Genomic DNA, 12,447 nt, shown 5'->3' with positions numbered 1-12,447 from the left:
GTTGAGCAAATTATGTTGTGCCTTTAGCGATACACCATAGGAGCACCTAGTCGTATTTGTTGACTACTGCACAAGATGGCTCATGTAGTGTCATTCTATCATGAGCACCTTTGATTTGTCTACTTAGATCTTTACATGTAGTTTTTTTGTATACGGGCGATGTATGCCATATGTGTCTCGAGCACAAGTTTTTATAAAACCAAACTTTATATATATATATATATTTGTAGTGTTTTTGGGTTTCTATTGTATTTTCAATATGATGTGATGTGAATTGAAAATTAATTACATTCGTTGCAAATGTCTATCTAAAACATGATTAGCTAGGGAATCTATCAATGTATTTATATTTATATAAATGTGTTCATATTATATGAAATCAAAATGTCTTTCTAGAAGGAGAACTCTTAAAACCATGCGTAAGATGGTGGGACTTATATCTGAATAGACACTAGCAAGTTGTAGTATTACGAGTTGTGATTCAAGCTTGACGACTAAACGATAGATACCATGTGTAATAGCATCATAAAGTATCTCGACCACTGCAATATACTCAGCAATGTTGTTGGTGGAGCAACCAATACAAATCCCTTCCAGACTCACTAACTTGCCATTTAGAGTAAAGATAGCCCATGTTGTGGAAGATAAGTTCTGAGTACTACGACTGGCACCATCAGCATAACTAACAAAAGTTTCAAGAGATATCGACATCTACAAACCAAATGTAAAAGTGAATCAACAGAAACCATGTAAAAATCTGAAAGACACACTACAAACACACTCAAGACATCTATAGACAATATGTACTCAATGAAAACTACACTTGAGATCAAGCATAGTATTTTTTGAGCTACATCCCATTTCTAGGATGCGTGAAGGGAATTCCATCAAAATCTACTAACTTGTAGGCCCCTTTTGCAAGGACTCTCTAGACAATGTATGGACCTAACCACATGGGTTGAAACTTCCCTGAACCTAACTTATCAAACTCTTGGTCATACAAAATAACATGGTATCCTTCCGAGAAGACACAAGGCTCGACACTTTCGTCATACTGCACCTTGATGCATATTTTATGAGCTTCATTAGCTATAACAAAATCATGTCGGGTTTCATCTAAACAAGTCAAATGTAAAATACGCTCCTCCTCTACGGAAGTGGTAGGAAGTTGTTTGATAGCTAGTTTCAATGATGGAATTTTGCATTTAATTGGGAGGATAGCTTCTAGACCATACACCAACTGAAAGGGTGTAAATCCAGTAGTAGTCCTGACTGAGTTTCAATATGCCCACAAAGCGGTGTAAATCAGAAAATTCCAACCCGATTTGTGGACCCCTACCATGCATTGAAGCATCATCTTAAGAACTTTGTTGATGGCCTCAACTTGTCCATTAGCCTGAGGATAGTAGGGAGTGGAAATTTCATGGGAAAGTCCCATCTTAACAGTTAGTTCAATCATCATATGATTCTAGAAATTTTTTCTGTGATTTGTAACTATTTCTTGTGGAACACCAAACCATGTGATGACGTGGTTGAAACATAAGTATGTAATCATTTCTCCAGTGTTGTTAAATACAGGCATCACCTTGACCGATTTAGTAAAGTAATAAACTGTGACAATAATATAACCACACCCCCTGACCGAGTGAGGGTTACATCTCATGAAGTCGACACCCCATTTTGTAAAGGGACCAACATCGATAATGGGATGCATACAAGGCTCGAAAAGTTAGGTAAGTTTACATCACTGAGATTATCCTTAATAGGATCAGGTAAGGGGGAACGATGGTGATGTTCATCCCACGACGCATTGTCCGACATCATGATCACCATGATGCTTTCATTGGTAGGTAATACGCACGAGAAATGATTAAAATATGTACCATAATCCAATGATCTGTCTACCAAATTAAGCGAATCAAAGGAAGAAACCAGACAAGATGAATAAATGGCTTGGTATTCTAGCTCAATGGGGCTTAACAGCATTTTGTTGCGAAACCTTTGGATGTCAATTTCATTTGGTACAACCCATGGATCGACTAGGATAGTAGAAGATGATATCATGTTGATATAGGCTACCGAAGGTGAGCTGTCAGGTAGGAGAGGAGGAGGGAATAAAAATTTCCCCATGAGTGAATAATCCTTCTAAAATCTATCTCTGACATGCTAATATGACTGTAGAGTTTCCCCCGCAAGAGGGACACTTCCAATAACATATAAATCAGAGGCGAAAAAGGTGAGTTGGTCTAAGGCTACAATCCCACCTTTATGAGGAAAGAGGATCGTACGGAAGTAAGTCGAGACAACAACAACCATGGAATAAAACTATGTATGTCCCAATAGAATATTGTAATCTAGAGGTCTTTCAATAACTTCGACTTCTATGGACACAATTCTCCCCCCCCCCCCTCCCCCCTAATTCAACTTGGAGGGAGTTCAAAATCCCACAAGGTTTGTATGTTCTCCAGTCAAAGGATTTCAATGTAGTAGGTGACTAACTCAGTTGAGGAGAACCAATCACCTTCCAGTAAGACATGGACATAATACAAGTCGAGGCTCCCTCATCCAGGATAGAACGATGGATATTCTTACCACGGACGATGACTTGGATTATAAAAGCTAATTAGCTGGAAGTCGAAGGGTATATTTTTCATGAGAGAAAACAACAAGGTTGGAATCTGATGGATCCACACAACTGATAGTTGAAAGTAAAGCCTTCTTTTGGGTAGGGAAGTTTTGCAACACCTCAATAGTTGACATAGCCAATGGAGATTGAGCCAAGTCTTCAAATATGTTATAATTCTGAGGGGCTCTTGCATGACGTTGAAAGCTAACTTATGAATAATTCCCTTTGGAGGTATAATAGTAAATTCAGTAGGAATTGATAGAGGAGTGGTATCTGACAAGGATGGTGCCGAATTGGTAGGTTGATCAGTAGCCTCACCATTTGGTGGATTCACATTACCATAATCCTTGTTCCAAGAGGAAAGCATCAAAACCTGTTAGAGGAAGATGGGTCCTTTGCAACCATATGAGTCTCTTGATTAGGAAACGGGTCGGTCAACACTGTAGGAGAGGCGGACGACTTAAGATTTTGATTCACTTCAACACAGTGAGGACAGTCACATGTAAATTGTTCCTCATTACAAATCAAGCAAGTATATCAAGGATTTTGTTTCTCATAAGAAGACTGATTTGTTTGTTTATCCTGCGAAGAGGGATCTTTCTTTTTCTTACCTTTCCTTTCTTCTTGCTTCCAGGTAGTTGTTGAGACTTTCATTTATCATATTAAAAGGAATTTATCTTGGAAGAAGAAGTTGCAGGAGGATGGGATTGAGGGTTTTGAGCAGATGCGGGTGGAGAAATACTAAATGGTTTACTCGTCATCTGCAAGCTGGTAGAACCAATAATGCCATCAACAACATGATATTCTTTACCAGGCAGAGGAGGAACAATATTCGAAGGTCTTGGAGTGTTCGGTATCTTATCATAGAGCTTTCCGGATTGGTTATAAACTAGATCCAAATATTGCACACGAGCAATTACTTGTTCTTCAGTCACGACTCCACCTTTGGCCACATCTTCTGTTATGGGTTCCAAAAAAGATTTGGTAAACCATTCCATGAGAAATTGATTAGGAACATAAGTTTTGACCAACTGGCGATGATGCCTCCACTCATGAATGTGATTTGAAATGTGAGTGGAACTGACTTTGTGAAGTTGGTTAACAGTTCCATTCCAATTTCGTATCTGATGGGAGAGGAAGGTTGTGGCTAAGGTGATAAAATCATGGAATGAAACTCTAGGTAACTTGATATACCATTTAATAGCGGTACCCATAAGCGTTCTTTGTAAAAGACAAAGTTGAATATTATCATCATTAAGGGAGTTTGATGAACACCATAGATGATATGTCATGACATGCGTCGATAGGTCTACGCCTAGATTCCCATTGAATTTAGGGATATCAAAAGGCAATTTTGTAGGAATAATCGGCCACCAAGGTGAATGAGTGATGGGGTCATTGGTGAGTTGAGTCAATTTTGGAAACTAGAGAGTGGCCACAAAAGGAAACTGCCAATTAAAATTCCGGCGGAGTATGACCTAGATATGAAGGAATAACTTGGGAAACATGCACTTGAATGCCTGGATAAGGATGGTTCTGGTAATAAGAAACTTGGTTACCAGAATAAGTAGGATTCTGATAGCCATAATACAAGTGACCTTTCTGACCAACCCCAAGGTAACCATGAATTTGTTGGCCTTGAAAAGGCACCTGAAGAATACCCTGATAAGGTCTATACTGTTACCCGATCGGAGTTTGCATTGTCCCATGATAAAGAGGGTTCTATTGAGACTCTTCCATGCCATACACAGTTCATCCTACTAGAATTTGAGGAATATCTTATGCAAGTGATTGATATTGCAAAGGAACTTGTAAAGGCTAAGTAAGTGGGACCTGAGAGGTTCCAGATACTGAAGGAACGGATTGAGATGCGATCATAGCCTTTATAGGTTGAGTCACATTAATTTGAGCTTGTTGAGGTACATATTGATGAATAGGAACTTGAGATGAAGATGAAATAGGTTGGGAAACAAACAATGAACCCAACATCGAACCGAGTTTGACAGGAAAATTAGGTTTTCGAACACTAGGAACCATCCCAGGATAAGGAGGACTATAATAGGGCTAGTTACCAATTTGAGGTATACCAACAATAGGTACCCCCCTGCCAAAGGGGGAGGGGATGATGGAGGCAATTGCCACCCATGCGGAGGGTACCCAACATAAGGATAGTTAGCTTGTTGAAGAGGAAATTTCCCACTAACATAAGGGCCAACGTATTGTTCAATTGTTGGTGTAGGAGGAGGAGAAGGAGGCTAAGAAAAACACTCATAAGAGAAACACCAGATGGAATTCCCGAAGTGGAAGACATGGGGGATGTCCATAAAATGGAAGATGCACCAGAGAAGGTACCATATAAGGATTGATAACCTAGTGGGACACCATACATATGTGCCTCTAGTGATGTCGAAAACATAGATGTGGAAGAGAAATCTGGTGTCTCTTTCATAGTGGTAGATGTAGGCTAGGAATCCATATCAGTTCCATTCATGGTCAATAATCCCAATATAGATTACCGCATGAAATCTGCGGGTGAGTCAAAATAACCAGGAAAAAGAGTTTGTATAGATGGTTGAGGAGGAAGAAGAGGATGGGTTGGATAAAGGAAAATTCCCTCCAAATGATACTCACAAGTCTAGGTGGAAGCGGTTCACCGTTGAGGCCAAGATATATAGTAGGCGGATATGTCTAAGACAAAGGAAGAGAAGATGAAATAACTGAAGTAACAGGTAAATATGACTAAGGCTCCTCAGGTTCGATGACCTCAGGAAATAAAGTTTCTGATTCAGGAAGGTCAGATTGTATAACCTTAGGCAACAAAGTTTCAGGTAATTCAATATCAGTTGTGTCAGTTTCACCAACAAGAGTAGATGTAACCTCAGGTTCAGTACTCAAGGGGACAGATGATTCTGGTTGATTAAATTCAGGAGGAGGACAAGAAGTAGTTCCCGAGTTTCCTGATTTGGTAGTTTGCATTATTTTATGCTTCTGACGACAACCAGGAGTAGCCTCTACTAGAAGAGGAGGCTTATTTTTCATTTTACGTGAACAACAGAGTGGGGGATATTGTTGTTCCATGTTGGATAGTAAATTTTATTAACACAAAAAGAAATAAATCAAAAAGAGGGTAATATAGGCATAAAGGATTACCAAGCAACCGTGAACTACAATATACACCTTGGTGAACCAAGCACTTAACATATGACATCCAGTATCCCAAAATGTTGTGTTTGGTGTATCACGGTATATAAGGCGGCAGACTCAGTTACCTATGGATGGATAGCAACCTATTGGGGACTCCCAAAATATACGCGATGGTATGTGGGAGTGCAGTCTGTAGTAGTGTTGTCTAATGTGTAACCATTCGATGAGAGCATTCCCATATACTTTACGTGCATGGAGCACCACCAATATACCCAAAGGTACGTGGAGTACAATCATATACACTCACATACGTGGAATGGTATTTCACGCTTGGGATGCAACGCTGGAAAACAATGACAACTCCTATATTTAACGACGTCGAAACACGTCTCTAGCCTAGACCTCTATGTTTTTTTATTAATGTTACAAATTCTCCTTAGGTTGATTCAGTAAATTTTAAGTTGATCTTGAATTAAGTTTCAATTTTATGGCTCACCACGAATTCACCTGAATTCCCTAAAATGCAAATCTAACATGAGGAAATGGAATCTTTCTCTTCAATGAAAATCTAGCTAAGGAAGGGAAGAGACAAACAATATGTAGCAAACAAGATGCTCAATGCAATTCCCTTTTCATGCAACTATTCCAAAAAATCAATGTAGATGCAAAAACCCTAAATGCCAATGCAAGATTTTTTCTTTTCACCACACTTAATTTTTGAAAATGAGGAAAACTAAGATGTAAAGTCTAATCACTGATTCAAATGCACTTTTCAGAATGAGGACTAGAACAACAATTCATCCAAGCGATCAATGATCAAACACAAGAAGTTTGCAAGTGACCTAACGATAAGAACAAAGAAAAATCAAAACCAGTTCTTACCAAAGCAAATCAAACACAAATGAAAACAAAACGGAGGCTTCACAGAGACCACAAGACACTCAAGACTCAGGGAAGGTCAGCAGGAAGTAGGTTGATCAAGGCAACACTGAGCATACAAGGAAAATTTTGTGCAAATACAGGGATCAACACAGGTGCATAAGAGGCACCAGTGCTTTGCAATGCAGGCACAAAGAGGTCCTAGGTGGGGTGCAATGCTCTGCCAGTAGACTAGAGGGTGCGTTGCTCCTGGAAAAGAGGATTCTGACACAAAAATTGCGAACAAGACTCAATGCAATCACTTCCTAGGTTTTTTCTTGGCTAATTAAAGCAACATATGTATACGAAAGAGGTAAATCAAACATAATGGACAAAGAAACCACCAAGGAAATAAATTTTTCCCCAGTGGAGTCGCTAATTTTTTATGTGGGATTTATGACTACGTACATAAATATCTCCCCTAGATCTGGTGGCTAGCCTAGAAGAATAGAATAACAAAGGACCCAATGTTTTCCTTAAAGTAAGTAGATGAGGGGATGAAACCTACTTGGAATTTGTCATATGTTTCACTCCTTCTTTGGCTTGAATGCTCCAATCCTAGCTCCAACTTCCAAAATTAGAACCTACATGACCAGACAATATAAGGCAAGAAACTACGATATCTATGTAGCATCATCTATCTACTTTATTCAACAGATCAACATGGAATTTAAATATATGAAATAATGACATCACATATAGGAAAACAAAAGAACTCTTTGTATTGATATATTAAATGGAGTGAGTTACAACCATAAATATGTGTTGATCTTGTATAAGAGCTCCTCCAAGTTATTAACTTGTCCTTCCTTTGTCACACTGTGTACCTCCATTCACCCTAAATGCATGAAATGATAACTCTCACAACAATAGCATAAGGGTAGAATCACTCTCCAAAAGCCAACCCCTTACATATGGAAGGCTGTAAATATATATAGGAGTGGGGTAAGTTGGGAGTTTTTATCCTTTTACCAATATTGGGATTGATATCCACTCTTGATGGGAGGATGAGATCTAAGGATAAGGGATGGAAAGTCCAAGGTAGGATAGGATAGGATTTGAAAGTTTATCTAAGGTAAATGGTTACAACAGATCCTAGAATCTTATGGAAATGGAGGCTTCAATATTCTCTCTCTTTTTCACAAATTTCTAGAACCAACGCAGGTGAAAAGGAGAGAAACCTGTAGGTGATCAACGCAGACCATAGTGGAAAAACCTGTAGGTGAACGTTGTCCAAAAAGAGGCCAAGGTGCGTTGTTCCTAAAAATGGCTCAGATGATGCAGTTTAGAGAAGAAACTATGGGGAATGAGAGAGTCATGCATAAGGCTTTTGTTGGGTGCAGTATAGGGCTTATAAATGTACCAACATTTAATTTGTCAATCCGGAAAGTTCGTGAACTTCAAGAAGCAACACTAGAAATGCCAGAGAAATCCCTTGGCGACCTGCAAAACAAATGCGAGTCTATCTTGCATATTAATCTCACTAATAAATGAAATCCTGCACTAAAAGAGAATTCAAGAAAACACCAATCCAAAACAATTAAATCATGCGGGAAATAAAAGGAAATTAACAATACGAAAGGAAATTCAGAAAGGAAATCATAACTGGAAACCAAACAGTGTCGACACAATATCGAGAAACTGTAAATGTTGGAAGGAATTCAAAAGAAATTAAAAATCATTATGCCTGTACTAATTCTATGTGAGATTAACTTGAAAGCATCAGCAAGTAAATCTAATGCGTAAATAACTTATGAAAGAAATTAAATTAATATGAATCTCGCCTTCCTTGTCCCTGAAAATAAATCATAGAATATTGTCCTGAAGTTTTAGGAAACTATAATGGTAATTAAACATTTATCGATATCAAACACAATGTCATCTCCTTATTTATAAATGTCGGTTCTACAAGGGTAAAAATCACAGCTTTAGGTAATATATGTGATTGGTGCTTTGTGAAGGATGCATGGGTTTGTAACACAAAATAAATGAATACATTAAGACCTCAGAACCATAAACATTTAATTGATCTCGTATTCTGAAATATAAATTAATAGATTTGGATTAATTTACAGAATTCGAGTTACAAGCTAGAGCTCATAAAGGCAAAGCTAATCTTATGGATTCAGAAAATCTAGAGGGACGTGATGTTTATTTAAAATATTTCAAGTGCAAATATAATTAACCATGCAGCAAATGAAATAGTTTGTAAAGGAACAATTTGCATCAAATTGAATTAATTCTAGAATTGGAAATAAAACATCTGCAACAAATTAGATAACATCAACTGAAGGCAAAAAGAAACTGTAAATAAACAAATAAAATTCACACAGCAAATAAGAATTGAAATGCTATTTAGTTTAAAATATGAGAGTGGCGTCGAGCTGGTTTGGCGGCCAACCCAGCCAGCTCGCATCCTCTTTGACTGCCTAATTGACACAGAAATTAACACCATTAGATGCAGAAAAGAAATAGACAGTTCATGGATAAAAATCGCCTCAATTAACTCCTGAAAATAATATTTTAGATGATGCAGACATCAACTTAACTCTAGCAAGCAGGAGAAGCAATCCACAACTAGAATCCGCGTGATACTACATTGGGACAACTTCTCCTCCCTTCTGCGCTTCCTTCAGTCCCTGTGCCTGTCTCTAAAGCTCTCTTGATCAATTATATAACTAATTAAGCTCCCCCATTGCCGCTCCAGGCAATCTATTATATATGCATCAGCTTACAATTTGGGATTCGTAATTAGCCAATTAAAAACACAAGAGGCAGATCATCGATCATAACAATTTTCCATGAATAAAATTAGTTTGTCGCTGAATGTTGAAACATGGATGATTTTGGCGAATCATTCCTCTTTTCCTGGAACGGTGCTGTTTTTGGACTCCACATAGGATGGGTGCAACATTGTCTCTATGAAAAGCATGAAATCCCTTGAAATAACCTGTAGTCATTCCCATGCTTCTTAATCAGTCAACCCTGAATAAATCTCCGCCACCTGAAAGAGGATCCCGCTTTCTCCAACTAGAAGAAAGAGCAAGAATGTCACAATCATGTCACGATCCTCATAGTCTCATTCTGAAGACAATAAAGCTCGTCCCTCTGTGCAAAGAGACCTATAGGAGCCAGTTCATGATCTTTGACTCAAAAAGTGCTCCATAATTCGGCAATCCCATTGTCGTGCTTAATAGAGCTATATTGTTTCTCCCGGACTATAAGGAGATATATTGTCGATGATTGAACATAGGGCTTCTGCTATTTCCATTTCCATTTCCATTTCCCACAAATACACCGTTGATGAATGTGTAAATAGCATGACCTCGCGATTCAATGTGAAGCATTGGTCGAGCATTACTTCTCAAAAATGGTTCATCCTTGCCAATATCAATACTGACCATGAACCATAGGTAATCTAATAACTCCTTAGTTGTATTGATATGTTCCAAAAGGCCCGCTGCCTGAAAATAATCATTTCCCGAAACTCCAATCTGCTCCTTGAACGATTCCCACCTTTCACCCTCATAAAGTTCCCCAGTTGGTAGCATTTCCATAATGTTCGATTGAGAACTTACCTTTGCAGTATTGAATGCAACAACCTTACAATCAGGAAGTATGCTAATTGATCATGCGGGAAGGACATATATTAATTTTCGAAACTCGAGAGTCACATCAAATTTAAAATCCATATTTGAAAGGAATGTTGTGCATTCTCCTTTCTTCGTTTCAAAAACATGTGTCTCTTGTAATAAACCCAATGAGTAATAGCTGGGCTTTCTTGAGTTTATTATAGCGTCCTCGGTAATCACATGTATTTGGGTAGTTTCCTGGGATAGAACAAAAATAAATCCAATAGCATCCAATGTGTTCGCCATTGATCCATGCTTGGCCTTTTCCCATACTGCTTAGATCTAAAGCAACAAGATATTTCTTTGATACAAGATCAGAGTGCATATTTACCATTATTTGGATGTGTGGCAACTCATCACAATCATCTTTCTGAGAGAACCACTCACGCAAACCAGCAACACTATTTAACATTTGAAGTAGGCAATGCTGCTGGAAGCTAGGCAAATAACCAACGCCCCAATCCTTCTTCCATAATGTGCAGAGATAGCAGAAATATTATCATAGGATTTCCAATAACATTTTCCACAATTTGAGCCCCATGAACTGGAGGGTTTGAGTACAAGTACAACTTCAAACACAATGATATCAGTGTAAGAGTTTGCATGCTGCTAACAAAATACCACTGCCTTCATGAACAGAGCATAAGACCAGGTTTGAGTTCAGCATAGTGCAGGAAGCCATAAAATGGTGCAGGCAGGTAAATGCAATGGTGCAGGCACATCCCAAAGTATGATCAAACTAGTTTTAATCCTGCAACATACAACCCGTAATTAAACTCTCATTAATGCTATTTTAATCTTGTTAAAACAAAGAAGTAACAAATACTCTTTGAAAATAATCATTTAGCCAATCGACAGCATGAGAGAAATAAATAAAAATAAGACAAAACGGAGACCCAACATCCCCCCATAATGACCATCTAGCATGTCCTCATGGAAGGAAATCCGGTACTGTTACTTCCTCGCAAAAAACAAAATTAGAAACATTTGTGGGCGTTCAAAATGATGTTCCTACAATTTTTTGTGATCACATTTCCTACGCTAGATAAAGCTTGCTCTAAAAATAGAGTGTCTGCTGGACTCTTTATTTTCTTAGACTGATTTCAAGAAAAGCTGCCATGGAAAAACTAAATTGCAAGGATGGTGTTATTACTTGAATAAAAAATAACCAGCTTTTAAAAATTTCCAAAAATAATATCTTGGGGGCATCTCAAATCATAAGTTACACTTTAATATCTTCATTGTAGATATGAGTGACATGATTTAAAAGCCATGGCGTTAAAAGTAGACATAGTAATACCTTCCCACAGTGACCATTTTACCATTATCCATCTATATTTGAAGTTCCTCTTGTCTGGGTACAGTGAATTACTTGCACTAAGGGTCCCACGTCCATAAAAATCATTCCAAAAAGATAGAACTCTAAGGTATAACAATAGAAGGATTTTAAAGCCATTCTCAAAGAGATTGATAATGAGTCTAGGGAAAGAAAAAACAACCAAGTAAATTATAGGGTAGAGTTAACTTTAATACCACAGGCATGGCCCTGCTGCCAGCAGGCGTCTATAGCTTCGACAAGGGTACCTCTTAACCTTATGAAATGCTTTTTTGCCACCTATTAGATATAGATTCAGAGTCGTTTAAGAACATTTTGCCTTTTCTCTTTTTAGAAGTTAATTGAAGGTCACTGTCCTGGCTTGGTAACCAGCTATTGACAGTTCCATTCACGAGAACTGATAAGAATGAACAAGCCGACTCGTAATGAGACCTCTTGTCTTCCAATTTTTCAACTGAAAGCCATTATCCTGGCTTGGTGACCAGTGCGGTAATGTCATTGTCCTTAGGACCCATGATCATAGTAGGTCAACTCGCAATGAGACCTCCTATCCCTCAATTAATTCGTTTATGTTTTTAAAAAAAAAAGCTCTGATTATGATTAACCTCAGATGGGTTACTTAATATGTGGGGAAGCAAATCTACTCTTTAAGAGTGCAGGATGGCATGAAAATTTTTTAATTACTATTCTTTACTGGTTGGTCATGATACCCTAAGAACTTATTTAAAAAACATCTCGGATAATGACCAAAAATATTCCTTGAGTTGATCATGTCAGGGTTCTTTATGAAA

This window comes from Pinus tabuliformis, chromosome 9 (assembly GCF_031772625.1).
Source record: "Pinus tabuliformis cultivar Carrire ecotype Pingquan chromosome 9, CPIR1, whole genome shotgun sequence".
Classification (NCBI taxonomy): domain Eukaryota; kingdom Viridiplantae; phylum Streptophyta; class Pinopsida; order Pinales; family Pinaceae; genus Pinus; species Pinus tabuliformis.
This window is presented reverse-complemented; position numbering follows the sequence as displayed.